We start from the raw sequence: 13,649 nt of genomic DNA, 5'->3' as shown, positions 1-13,649 counted from the left end.
TGAAACACTGGCACAGGTTGCCCAGAGAGGTAGTGGAGGCCCCATCCCTGGAAACATTCGAGGTCAGGTTGGACGGGGCTCTGAGCAACCTGATCTAGTTAGTGGTGTCCCTGCTCACTGCAGGGGGGTTGGGCTAGGTGACCTCTAGGGGTCCCTTCCAACCCAAAACATTCTATGATTCTATAAACATGGGATAACATGCCCAGAGACTCTGTAAACCCCCCTCAATCACTGTCTGATAGATCCCCTAAAGCAGGACAGCTTCTATGCAAATTTTATTTGAGGAGACGTGTTCTCTCTCGCACACACCACAAAGGTTTTCGCTGGGCGTCTCATGGCAGCCCAGGACATCTCCCCCCCAGCCAGCAGAGTTTGGCCAGCCCCTCGGTGGTCTTGGTCCCCATGACCTCCTTGGCCATGACCGACCAGTGTCACTGCAAACGTCGTCACTTCACTGTTTGCCTTTTTCAGGGGTTTTCCTAACTACACTGAGCATCAGCTCTCTAGTTACCAGGAAACACCCCACATACATTTTTTTGCCTTCTTCTTTCACACTTGATTTTCTCTCTAAGTTTTTCCTTCCTGGGAGTGGTGTCATCACCTGACACTGATGGAACAGGATGTGGGAATATGCTGCCAGCCCCTTCACTCCCTGGCATGAGGAAACCATCGCAAACCACTGGATTGGCAGTTTCTTCACCAAACTCATGTTTGGCCATACCTTAACACATTAACCAGCGGTAAGGCTCATGCCAACCTCTCAACAGCAACAGACCAATTTGTTTTGTTTGAAACCAACACCAGGATGGAGAGCAGACATGTCCACAGCCAAGCAGACACTGGTGCCTGTGAATACCTTGTTTGTGGGTGGTGTTTGGAGAAAAGGGAAGTCTTTCTGTCACAGGACCAGTGAAATAACTTGAGCAGAGCCACGATTGCCCAGGAAAACTTGGTGCACTTTCAGAAGATCAAGTTAGCATGACTTAGGACTTGGGGAAACCTGAAATTTGGGAGGGATGTGCCTGCTGACCAGCACCGCGGAAGGGGCTGTGGTGCTTGTGTAGCTTTGCTCTGCAAAAGACAGCAAGTGCCTGCTCTCCTGATTTCTCATGTGAAGGTAGATAGGGGTTCAGCACAGCTTATCAGCACCTTGTGGTGGCCGGCACCATCCTGCAGTGATGTGTGCTATGGCCAGAGCACAAAAACTGCCATCTTAAGTCATAGGCACCGGTGATGTGTAGGATGGTATCTGCTACAGCGATAACCAATGGAAGCAAATTGAATTTCTATGCAATATTCATAGCTTTCTTAACTGCTCCCTTCTTACCATGAAGCGATCCCCTGGCATACTGGGATAATTTTGCGGTGCTGGTTTCACTCCCTTCCAGTTTCCGCTGTTGAATTTCACCTGCTCTTCCCTCTGGGTCCACAACAGCTCCTTATCATTTTCTGAGGGAGATCTATGTAGTCTGAGTAATTGGGAGAGACGTTCTTTGTTAGATTCTAAGAGTATTTTCTGTGTATCCAAAGCTGGTGGGATTGGCATTTCCCATTAAATTTCTAAGGTACAATGATCCAAATTTAGATATTTTAAAAGAAAATAGGAAATACCAGTGAGAAACAGCATGAAAAAGAATTCTGCCCAGATATTAAGATTTGTTGAAGTTTGGGGGTGTTTTTAGAAAAAAGAAGACTGTGTCAAGAATATTCTGAGAAACCACGCATATCTGTGAGACAAATTCACACAGGCTTTGTGGAATATAAATCTCCTCTGAACATTGTTACTGTGGCCACAATATAATAAGAAAAAAGTGGTATGATAAAAAGGATTAAAAAACTCACTGAAACTCAGTTATAAGTGGAACTTTAAGAAATATATGTGATTGGCTGGGCTACAAAAGTTAACATAACAGTAATGAATGCATGGAACTGTTTTAAAGTATAAAATATGTTATTAATATTCCCTGATTTCTAATTAATTCAGTTCAAAACATTACGCACACTTTTAATAGGGTTGGATTTGTTCACTCTATGCAACCAACCAACCAACCAATGCGCATGCATTTTCAAATGGTGATCATACTTAAAATGGGAAAGGGGGTGGCTGCAATGGGGGTTGGGCTGAGGAGTGTGGGTGAGCACCTGAACTGGAAACAGTGCAACCTCCAGAGAAGCCACAGCTGCAGGAGCTCTGCACTTCTGAAAATCACACCAGAGGCTGTGCTGGATGCTGAGAAGTTGTAAGGATGCTGCAAGGCATGCGATGAGCCAGGCACTAATCCTGCCCCCAGGGGTACAACCTCTCAGATACCTGGTGAAGGTAACTGGCTGCTTCCCACTAAATATTTGCTAAGGTGAGGCTCACCCCTGCCACAGGGCCCTGATGTACTCACCTGCTGCCCCTCACTGCCATTTGCTCCAGGACAAGTTTACCTTTATTTACTCCAGCTGTGCACTATGCAATTAAGAACAAGTCCAGGTGATGCATTTTCAGTTCCACTTCTTGAAGTCCTGCCTCTGCATTTCACTTGGGGGTAAGTGGTGACCCTTGCTACTCAGTTTTTGGCTCATAAAAGCCAGCAGTCAGATGGGTTACCTGCTTTTTCCCTCCCTTTGTGTCTTCAGAAATGTTTCTAGGAGAAGCAAGCTGGGGCTGTGATGCGTGCCTGCATGCAGCAAGAAAGAACACTTGGTTTTCTTCACAGGAATATGGGCTGCATCCTCCACAAGGTGAGTTACTGCACAGTAAATGTTGTGGCACTGGATTTGCAAATGTAGAAGCTGAAACCACGATCTTTGGATCCTAGGGAAACTCAAACCCAGCTCTGGATGCTAGCCAGTAATTGCTGGCTGTGTCAGAACAGGAGGGACTGGGCAGATGGCCTGGGTATTTTAGTAAGTCCAAATGGCCTTCTTCAAAGGGATGCCATAGAGCATCTCAGGACAGGTACGTGAATAACTAGAGGCTCAGGTACAGCCTTGTCCAAATTTGAAGGCAATGGTGTAACTCCTTTCTGTGTCTTTTGTTTCTTTGTTCCACCCTTGTAACAATACTAAATGAAAAGTCCCCTGAAAGGTTGGGGGGGTGGGACAAATAAACCTACATTAAAGGTTAAAGTATCAGCTGGAGTCTGAAGTGTGCTGGGATCTGATGGAGGTGCTGTGCCTGCTCCAGCCTCAGTGGCCTGTGAAGTGGGGGACAAGCTGTCCCAAATTTCACTGCTCCCCACTGCTTTCTGCACCCCAGTCCCTGGAAGGGGCTGTTCTGCAAGCCAAAACAGCAGGAACCCAGAGAAACCAATGTTTATTAATACACAGGTCTTGCAAGCGTCCCTTGCAGAGAGTACTTCTTCTCTGTGCCAGGCAGAAGAAAGATCCTTCTTAGACCTAAACCTCAGTAACTTTAATTCTCTAAATCAGGAGTCACATGCTGCTGCACATCCATCAGGTGGGGCAAGGATGTGCTGCTGAGCAGTGAGGCACTGGGAAGGTTGTGCTCTCCCCTGGTATTCACCTAGAAGTGCTCACAGACAAGCTCTGGGCATCTAGAGAGATCTAGATGCCCTTCCCGGTGTCTGGAGGAGTGCTGCTGCAACAAACCGTGGCACCTCAGCTGGCAGCTCCCCCTGGGGCTGCTCTGTGTGGCACCAGGGATGACTGGGTGCTTCAGGGAAGCCAACAGGCTTTGGTCCACACAGACTACACTGAAGCTATTTCATTAATGACTTTTTTCTCTCCCGCAGCCACGGCTCATGCTCACCTGTGGCTGTGGCAGGAGGGTGCTTGCTGCAGCCTCCCCCCAGGAGACCTCCTGGGACAGGGGGAAGGGCAGAAAAGACTCGCCTTCTGCAGCAGCATTAGCGGCAAAAATCAGACTATCCTATCTAAAAGTTTATCTGATCTAAAACCAAAAAGCAATCTTAAGAAAATAAGTGCGTTAAGAACGAAAATGTTGACAATAAGGAATATTTACCTCCAGTCCTTTAGAGGAAAGAAATTTCACTATTCGGCTCTGTCTTGCTTTAATACTGCTTTTAAATCACCTACTTTGAAAATAGATTCATATGCTGAAGTTTCCCCACAATGCGGGGCACTGCTGGAAAAATCCTTTGCTGACGGGATGGATGTCATTAACGTGTAGCAAAAAAAGGGTTTGATATGTTCTAGAGTCTGTGTTAACATGTCTAAATTAGTGTTTCCCAGTCTAATCTGTCATTTCTTAGAAGAAAACCATCAACTGATCTTCTTAATCACTGATTTATTGCCTAAACTGGCTGCTCATGAAAACTCTGCATTTCACAGGAATTGGCTTTGAATAATGTGGGGTTGTAGTCTGTTTTCTTTATGTCTCAGCATTTTTCTTGGCATCATCAGGAGGGTATTCCTTTGTTCTAGCACCTCTCAGGTGAATTCCTTTGTGGCTGAAGAAAAGGCAGATACATTTTTTCCTACTCCGGGGTAACTTCCAACTGCAAGATCTTGGTTGACCATTCATATTCCTGTTGGGCTCTTGTTTAGCAGGAGGGGGAGGGAAGGAAAATCGGCCTCAGCCAAACAGTAAATGGTGCATGTGAACCTCTTTGCACATTCTTATGTTCGTGTGCTGCATCCAGCAGGCTCTGGCCCGGGGCTCTGAGCTGGTCCTGTCATGCCAGGGTGCCTGGAGGCTGCGCAGGACCCTGCTGAGGACCTGGGGGCCTTGCAGTGTTCAGTGGTTGGAACTACATGTGCTGATGAAACCCAAGTCTGTGTTTAAAAACCCTGAAATGCAAGATATCATTCAAAGCCAAGTTTAAAAATGAGGCAAAAGGAAGGAAGAAGTTATTCCCTTTTAGAAAACAATCTCTGTTCTTCATTTATTAGCTCATCGTTCACCTGCCATTTGCATTTTTAATGTATTATTTATGCTGTGTGTAGTTCTGAAAATGTCCATGAAATTAGACTATGATTTGACTGGAACATAAAGGCTAATTTTATTTAAAGTTGTATTATCTTCAGACTAAAGTCCTGTGGCTAGGTTATATCATGTTACTATTTATTGCTTGTATCATCAACTTGTCTTAGAGCCCAAATCCTCACCATGTGAAGGGCTTACGGAAAAGGGTCCTCTCTGCCTCTCTCTCTCCCCATCTCTTCCTCCAAGGAGTTGTGTTTTTCTCTTGGTTATGCATGCTTTGTGGGCAAGGCAGATATCTCATCAGGTAGAGCCAGGATTAATCCTGTAAGGTGGATGAAGAGCTGCAGGGATGTACCCCACAGCCATGACCAAATCCTGGTCCTGGCATGCCTTCCTGGGCAGCCCTAGCACAAATTGCGCAGGGTGGCCCCTCCCTGGGAGTGGTGGTGCACAGCAGCTCCGGCAGCGTGCTGCAAGCAAGCCACCTCCCCTCATCTGCACAGCACCCTTCAGCCATATGGTGACATTTGCATCTTCATCTGTCACTCGGTATAATGAAAATACAGGCATTTGTTTTGCTGCAACACTTGTCTTCCATGAATGTCTTTGACATTTATGTACCACCAAGAGACATTATGTTATGTCAGGATTTTATTCTTGTGACATTATCTACCCTAATTAAGGCTGTCCCTACCTGCTTCAGCCATGTAGCAAAGTAGCAATGAGGTTGTTTTAATTTCTGAGTCTTCTGAAATTGTAACAAAGGAGGAAGCTGATGCCAGGAAGATGGGCGCTGCACTGCTGCAGCCTGCCTCCAGCACTGCTCAGTGCCATGCTATGCAGTAAAGCTCTCCATCGTGTGTTCAGAGCCAGCCTGTGTCCTCAGCTGTGGCTGGCACCAAGGATGTGTCCAGCAGCCCCAGCACTGGAAGGGGCACTATTCCTGAGCACCTCTGCATCTTTTTTTTTTTTTATCAGCTAATATAAACACAATTCTTTTGTTTTATAGGATACCTTGCAAAGCCAGATTTCTGGAAAGCTAGGAAAGAGGAGGGTTAAATCAGCCTGAGCAATGAGCAAAGCACTCGCCATGAGGATGAGTGCAGGCAGTGTCCATGGGTGTATATGACTTTTTTTTCTTGTCCCCATCTTCGTTTCCTGGTGTGCAGCCTGGGTGGGCAGTGGGGCAGATAATAAGAGTGTGCTGGTTTTGGCAGGGGTAGAATTAATTTTCTTCGTGGTAGCTGGTATGGGGCTGTGTTTTGGGTTTGTGCTGGAAACAGCATTGGTAACGCTGGGATGCACAGAGAGAAGGGGGGGGAGAAGAGAGGGCGGGGGGGGGGGGCATGTTTGGAGTGATGGTGTTTGTCCTCCCAAGTCACCATTAAGTGTGATGGAGCCCTGCTGTCCTGGGGATGGCTGAGAACCTGCCTGCCCATGGGAAGCAGTGAATGAATTCCTTGCTTTGCTTTGCTTGCATGCACGGCATTTGCTTTCCCTGTTGAAGTGTCTTTATCTCAACCCACAAGTTTTCTCACTTTTACCCTTCTGATTCTCTCCCCATCCCACCATGGGGGGAGTGAGTGAGCGCCTGTGCGGGTGCCACACAGAGAGGCAGCTCTCTGTGGAGATGCCCCAGGCTCTTGTGTGATTCAAGTGTATCAGCACCTCCTGCAGACAGCCCAGGTGTCATCTGGTGCCATTGGCTCACCTTCAGCTTCTGCCAGGTGCTGCAATTTGTGTCCTCTCTTCTAACCTCACTGAGGTGCACCAGGGCTGGACCAAGTATCCATAAGGCCACACGCAGGATGTAAACCATGTGGTTTGCTATCAAACAGCTGTAGTATCCTATTAGCGTGTTTTTGCTCATGGAAGGAAAATCCAATGGTTTGGGAAAAATGAACTCTGCAGATAAGGAAAATAAATCATCTATGGCTTCGACAAGTTTTATCAGACTGCAGGGCAAGAACATTTTTCTTCCTCTATGCAAATGGAAGCAGTTTCCCCTAGCATTTATGGAAGCATCTTTTATACAGATGCATATATCTATCTACATATAATGCAATTTTTGAATGCTTAGAGATGCTGTAAGAGTCATCAGGATTTAAGCACCATGAGCCAGAGTGGGTAGAGGGTTCAACAGCTGATTAATCATTCTTGCTGGAGTAGGTTTGTATTAATGAAGTGCCCCTCACCCCTGCAGGACTCTAATTCAGAGAAGGAGAGAAGTGGCTCAAGGGTGCCCTCCCAGGGCCTCTCTTCCCAAGCACAGCTTTGTGTCCATTCAGCCACTGACTTCTTGGAGAAGACTGTCATTAAAATCTGAGCTCTTTTATTCTGCTATTCCTTCTCAGAGATTGAGGGTTGGGCATACTGAGCGCTACTGCTTTGATGACAGGGCTCTTCCCCAACATGGGGCCAAATTTCCCGGTTCATTTACCTGCCATTCAACCTCTGACATGTCTAAGTAAAAACATAAATGTCTTAAAAACACAACTTTGTTAAAGAAAAGGTGGGATTTTTTTTCCTTTAAAAAAGGGTTGAAAAAAAAGGTTGGAAATGGAGCCAGGTGGGTCTGAGAGTCTATGTCAGTGGAAAACAAATTCAGTAATAACCTGTGAAATGCTTGCTCCCCAGCACAGCCGGGTTTCTGCCTCCTACCGCAGCTAACGCGCTTGCTGCCTGTGCCTTGGCTGGAGGCATCTCCCAGGACCCACGCTGGCAAAGGCCAGAAGACATGCAAAGGGCTGTTCCAGCCGGGGGCTGGCTGGATGCTGCATGGGTTTGGCGCTCTGGAGCGTAAAGTGAATTATCCTTATCTTTATTAAGAGTCTTGTTCATTGCTGTGTCTCATGGGGAAATATATATTTGGGAAATTAATGATTGTCTCCAGCGAAAACCTCTAAGGCAGGTGCCTTCATGTTTTAATTGTTACTACCGAAGTCCCCCTGACTTTGTAGTCTATTCTCTCTTGTTAGCAGCACTGGTAATTGTATTTTAAAATAATTGTAAAATTTCCTCTCATGAGCTTGGCTTGTTTTGCCAGGTCGAACAAAGGTTAGAGGGGATGTAATATCTCTTAATAAATATGTTGGGTGCTAAATGCTGAGGAGAGGAAAGAGCTGTTTGATCCTGAACTAATATTATCGTTCAACTCAAACGGCTACATAATGGTCATGAATAAATTTATACTGTAAATTAGCAAGAAAATTTCTGGGTATCTGAAGAGGCAAGTTCTGAAGAGCTCGTTCAGTCAGGGGAATGGGGGACTTGGGCTTGTTTTAAGATGGAGCTTCATGGCCCCACATGAGGGGAAGAATAGGTGAAGGGAGGAATATTTGGAGAAAAGGGATGAGATTTGTGCCCTGAGACCTTGGGTGCAACAAATTGAATCCAAAAGGTTTTTGAAGAGGCTCTGTATTCCTCTGATAACATCGTGCTTGTACTGTCATTACCTTGTGTTTCACCTCTCTCGGGTGCTGGGAAGGACCCATCTCCTTGGCCTCCCCCAGCACTGGTGAACCAGGGTGGTGGTCATATGCACCGCTGCTGCTGGGGCGTTCACTTCAAAGGAGTCTTGCTGCTTGTCCTCTTTCCTGCTCAAACCTCTCACCAAAACTTGGTCATCTAGATTGAGTCTAGTCTGGTCCCGAGAAGGGGACAGCTGAGAGCTTCCCACGTCTGCTGTGGTAGCATGACCCTGGTCTGCTTTGTTGGTCCGTCTAGGAATATTTTTTGGGTTTTTTGCAATAGCACATCAATTTGCAGGTATTGGAGAGCCGGTGGTGTGAGTGATGTCCCTGATCTTCCCTGTTCTCTTCCTGTGGGTGGATCTCTGTTTACTATCATAGGCTTTGAGTTTGTTGCAGAGGGGGATACTCTGTGGCCCGCAGCATGTCCTGGCAGACAGGTGGATGTCCTGGGGTCCCTCTATACTTGACACGCACTGCCTGGCACCTTGTGATCATGACAGTCCCCCTAGCTTGGCATTCCCTTATGTACTGGGTACCACTGCCCATTGCCCTGAAAGTAGCTCTGGAAAGTAAGAGATGCTGCTTTGTAATGTTTTTAGTCCAGAGTGAGTTTTTACAAAAGGTGCATTATGATTAAAATTACCCTCCTGTATCTATCTGCTGTGCACTCTTTTCCAGTGTTCATACATGAAATCATGAAGTTGTATTTAAATGAAGATTTTTGTTAAGAATAAACTTTCTATTTAAAAATGCTAACTTACATCAACTGGGACTGTGATAGCTCAAAATATAACTTTCATGGAATGGGGATTGTTTGCAAAAAAGCTGCTTTTTTAACAGTGCAGTGTCTCTCTGACCATTAGCAGTGAGTTGTCTTTGCCTGAGACATGATTGTGGAGTTCAGCCTTCTCCCACAGTAAGCCATAGGACTTGCTGGATGCAGCCCTTGTAGCGCTAACTGTTGAAGCTCAGTTCTTGAAGACAGAAAAACCCCAAGTTTCGGCTATCTTCTGTTATATTCTTAAACTGTAGGTAAATGCCATTAGATGGACAAAAATGGCAGTTTTGACAAAAAAATTCTGGTAAATTTGACAGTATGGTGTGCACGCTGAAACAATATTGAGTTTTCAGAGAATTGGGGTTTTCTGTGAGAATGCGATGCAACATCACCTGAGTGTGGCCTGCCATAAAAAAGCAGGCTCTTTTTGTATCGTTCTGCTCCCACTGGTTGAATTTCTCTTCCGAAAACTCCACACATAAGTCACCATAAACTGAAAGCCAAATCTGCCCTGGGGTGCAACACCTACAACTTCTAGGACTACGAAAAAATGTAAGCCAGGCAGTCTGTCCATTTTCCTACTACTTGTGCTGCTGTTGCATGTGCTTTGCCCACTCTGCACAGAAGACTCCTCCTCTGCAGGCAGGAAAGCTGTGAAGCTTCCCACATGGCATCAACAGCATGCAACCTCGCTTAGCCCCTTAACACTCCCAATCAATCTCTTTTTTATTTTTTTTTTTTCTTTTCTTGTGCATTGTAGAAGGATGAAAAAAAGATTGACTGCAAGAAAAATATTGTGAACGCACTGACTCAATATCTGCACTCCTGGGTCCGTCAATAGGCAGCAAGGAGCTGAAGAGCTAGCTCTGTCCTCCTCTGTTGGAGCAGGGTACAGAAAGAATATTAAACTCCAGCCATTGGTTTTGGTGAATAAAGGTGAAAACCAAACTAGCTCATCTGTCAGGGAGATTTCTTCTGGAAATAACAGCAGGATAAGAGAGAAAGTGAGAGAGACTGGTCCAGTGAGGAGACAAGACTGAAGAAGACAGTCTTTGGGCAGTTCAACTATTCCAAAGCCTGGAGCTGAATAAATGTGTCTGTGTACGTGCATGCAGGTAGATGTGGTGCGCCAATGGCAGCAGTTGTCCCTTTTTCACAATGATATTTCCTACTGATGCTTTTATCTTTCAGTAGGGAACAATTTTTTTGTTTGGAAAACACAGCTTGGAAATAATTAGCCTTACTTTATATTATGCTTTTAATTTTAAGGACTTTACCATGGGCAAGCTAATGAATTAATCATGGATACCTTAATAAAGAAATTTAATAGGCCAATAAAATGTTCATAACCGTGGCTAATAATTATCTGCAATCATAGATGTGCATTGGACCATCTCTAATGCTAGCCACGGGAGCCTGGCACATCATTTTGGGACTCTTTACAAGTAGAGTCGGCACAGAAATTGTGACCAAGAATTGTTAAAAGCCACCCATTTCATTCTGCCACCTGTCTAAATGAGAAGCGAGTGGGTCTGTAACGTCAGCATCCTCTGCAGGGGCACGCAGTTGCTTCCACGTGTGCGGGGGGCTCCTGCCTCTTAAAACAGCAGAACTTGCTGTGCCAGGTGAGGTTTTTCTGGACAGCTTTGTCATTGTCCATAAACAAAATCAAATCAGTCTGAATTGTTAGAAATACTTTTGTCACTTTTCCCAGTTTACAGGAAATCCTGCACATTTGCACCCCGCAAGAACAATAATTTCTCTGTCCTTTGAGGATAGCCTTTCATTGCATAGGAGCTAAGGGAGCATATGCTTGTAACCCTTAAAATGTAATTCCCTATTTCTGCTTGGAACATGCAGCAGTCTCACTGTGAAGAACGAGATCGGTGCCATCACTCAAGGACTTTGGAGTCACTGGTGTAGAATGAAGGCTTCTCCAACCTACCTAGGCAGTGCATGCAGCCTGATGCTACTTGTTTATTCTTCAAAATCACCTCATGTTTGTGGCTGTTCAGTCTCTCATACAGAAGTCATGCACGAAAGCACATGCTCTCTGCAGCTTATGCCCTCGAAATGGTGGCTGAACAGCAGCTTCCTCACTCACTACAAATACCCAGGTTTTGCTGGTCCCATTGAACACCCCAATTCTTTGCAAGCATTCGCTCAGCAAAAACCACAGAGCACCCAGTGCCAGGCCAAAACAGGCTGTGAGGATGGTGCTGTGAGAGGCCTCTCGGCTCTCCAAATGATACAGCTGCAAAAATATTTCAAAAAGCCCTTGAGTCTACAGAGTTTGACTGGTTTATACAAGAAACAGTGGGCTCGTAATTAATTCTTATACAATATTAATGACATTAAACAATCTTTTCCCAGATGATCTGAACAGAGATTGTTATTTCCTTCAACACATTCAGATTTACAACAGAGAATAAACTTCAGAAGGCACCACATAAAGCAACCCACAGTGTGCCTCTGCAGAGGCTCTAATGCACGGTGTTAACTTTACTTCTGTGTACACATATTGAAACAGGAGTGTACAGATTTTATACAGGTTTTTACAGAATCCTCATCACTGTAGTACCTGAAGTGTTTCCATGGTGCTTCTCGTAGGCATGGGCCGTTCTATAATAGGCCTTCAGAGGTAAAAATGTGGTTGCAGAAGAGCATTTTACTTTAGAAGTATTTTTGTTTAGATTTGAACCTTTTTGAGTTTCAGGTCCTATTAAAGTTGCATGGCTACAGTTCTGGTAGCAATAATACAAAGCTGTGAAACCAAGGCTGGGTCATGTGTGAGGATGGGAATGAACCTCTTACGGGGATGGCAATGATGAAAGCACCAATCACAATGCTATCTGGCATCAGCACGGTGAAAAAACTGCAAATTTCAGACTGAACTTCTTCTGCCTGCAGATATGCAAATAGGAGCCAAGCCTTCCTGAGCCATCATATCTAGTCTCTCCCTATCCCTGTCTGCCACTCCGTGTTTCCTCGTTCCTGTCTCTGCCAAGCCCCGCTCCAGCGTGCTGTCTTGCCTGTTGTCCAGGCTGAAAGGCTGCTCCCAGCCTCCAGTGGCTGGGAACTTTCCTCTCCCTCCCAGCCTGACACTATGAGTAGTTCATACCTTTTGCTGTAGTGCCAAAGACATCTTTTGGCCTTAATAATTCTTCTTTCTGATGATTAGTTTATCCATGCTGTATCTCAAGAGAAAAACCCCACTGCTCCTTGCCAAGGGTTTCTAGGGCTAACTGTTCCAGGATGCCCCCACAGGGACTGGCCAGGTCATTCATAGTGCAGAAAAATGTCTTTCATTGTATGCTGTTGCATTTAAAAATCAGATTATGTTAGCAATTTGTTTTCTGTATTTTGTAATAATAATGTTTAATGTTAGTCACTAGATGAGGTCAGCCCCATAGCCTGGTGGATGGGAGCTCTGACAACCCTTCCATGTATGGTCACATTCACCCTTTCTCCATCCTCAGAAGTATTTAACTATCTCTTGCAAAGCAGTGCTCGCAGAATTTTGCTCCAGGAGAGCCCATAGCTTGTGCTTTGGGCACTTGGGCAGGTGCTGGGGGCTCAGACCTTTCTTGGTGAGGTTTCCTTGTGGAAAAACCTTGCTATGGGGATCTGGGCAGGCCCTTGGGGTCCACAGGGTCTTTCCAGGGGACAGGAGGGACACAGGGTGTTGATGAACCAATGTGGCAGGTGAGGAGGGAGTCATGGGGCTTAAACTGGTGACTCTGCTTCCTGAAGCGGCAAGTCAGTAGTTTTGGGAGTCCACTGATGCACTGTACCTTGAGCCATTCCCCTGGCTCATGGGCACCAGTCCAGCCATGGTGACCCGGGCACCTTCACCTCTTCTGCAACATGGCAGAGGGTGGGGAGCTTAACTCGTGGCTGCCTGCCTGGGGCTGGAAACTCCCTGGTTGAAAGGCACAGATGCCAGGGCAAGAATTTTTGTTGCACCATCACCATCAGCAGGGGGAATATTGCTGAAATAGGATGAGCAAGTGGTTCGGTGTTACCTGGAATATTTTTGTAGAAACCATGGCAACAGTGTTCCTCAAAATAATAGCAGCTTTTCTGTCTGGGAGCTCATCCTCCACCTGCTTAAGCTGTTACTTGTGGCTAATCCCTTTCCTGTGCTAGGGCTGCCCAAGCAGATGAAGCCAAGCACCTGAGTACTTGTTTGAGAGTTTGGTCATTCGACCATTGTGGCTTCAGAGGAACAGCTTGAGAGTAATTTTCCCAGTGAAATCTCTGTGTATGCATATAAGTGTGTGCGTCTGTGTATAATTTCCACCTAGATCATTTTAATTTATTGATGTATAAAAGCTCTCGCAGTTTGCTGTTCATCCTGCGTTGTTCTTGTACATGGACAAATCGCTCTTCAATGCTGTGCCAGAAACAATTATTTATGGCCTGGGGAAGGTCTCATTTTTCATTATGTTTTATCATTCTGCTTTATACTAATTATAAAATGGGACTGCTTGTTTACTCA

Source organism: Egretta garzetta, unplaced genomic scaffold (assembly GCF_000687185.1).
Source record: "Egretta garzetta isolate BGI_Z169 unplaced genomic scaffold, ASM68718v1 scaffold59, whole genome shotgun sequence".
Classification (NCBI taxonomy): Eukaryota; Metazoa; Chordata; class Aves; order Pelecaniformes; family Ardeidae; genus Egretta; species Egretta garzetta.
The sequence above is the reverse complement of the archived record's forward strand: the minus strand, read 5'-3'. Positions refer to the sequence as shown.